The sequence below is a fragment of the Orycteropus afer genome, unplaced genomic scaffold (assembly GCF_000298275.1).
Source record: "Orycteropus afer afer isolate SDZICR_OR568_19922 unplaced genomic scaffold, OryAfe1.0 scaffold00172, whole genome shotgun sequence".
NCBI lineage: Eukaryota > Metazoa > Chordata > Mammalia > Tubulidentata > Orycteropodidae > Orycteropus > Orycteropus afer.
The window spans coordinates 4,206,130-4,207,002 of NW_006921759.1; positions in this window are offsets into that span (position 1 = coordinate 4,206,130).

An 873-nucleotide genomic window follows, 5' to 3' on the forward strand; every position below is an offset into this window, starting at 1 on the left:
TTGACAACTTCCAGTTTTCCTAGATTCATACTCCATACACTCTATGTTCCAATGATTAATGGATGTCTGCTGTCATCCATTAATTAGCCACTGAAAACCTTATGAATAACAGTCAAACATTGTCTAATATATTGCTGGAAAACTTTATGAAGAGCAGTGAAATATCTGCTGATATACTGCTGGAAGATGAGCCCCTCAGTTTGCAAGGACCTCAAAATATGACTGGGGAAGAGCTCCCTATGTAGCTATGTATGACAGAACAAAACATTGCATGGTACTGGGCCATCTTCACAATCACTGCTGTGTTTGAGCAGCTACTCTGTCATTTCATCTCATTGAGAGTCTGTCCCTTTTTCTCTGACCTTCCACTTTACCAAGCATGATATCCTTCTCAGGAAATAGTCCTTTCTAATAACATGACCAAAGCAGACAAAGTCTCACCATCCTTGCTTCTAAGGGACCTTCTGGCTGCACTTCTTCCAGGATAGATTTGTTTGTTCTTCTGGCAATCTGTAGTGTTTTCAATATTCTTTGCCAACACCATAATTCAAAGGCATCAACTCTTCTTCTGTCTTCCTTATTTTTGCCAGCTTTCATATGCATGTAAAGTGATTGAAAATACCATGACTTGAGTATTTCCAGGGAGCTCTGGTGGTGTAGTGCCTAAGGTATTTCTCTGCTAACCAGAAGACTGGTGGTTCAAAATCACCAGCCACTCCTCAAAAGGAAGATTGGGCAATCGTCTATGACTTGGGACCAACGTGACAGAAGTGAGTTATTTATTTATTTATTTATGGTGAGTATTTCCATGGTGACATTTTTGCTCTTCAGCACTTTAAAGAGGTTTTTTTTTTTTTTTTTTTTTTTTTTTTT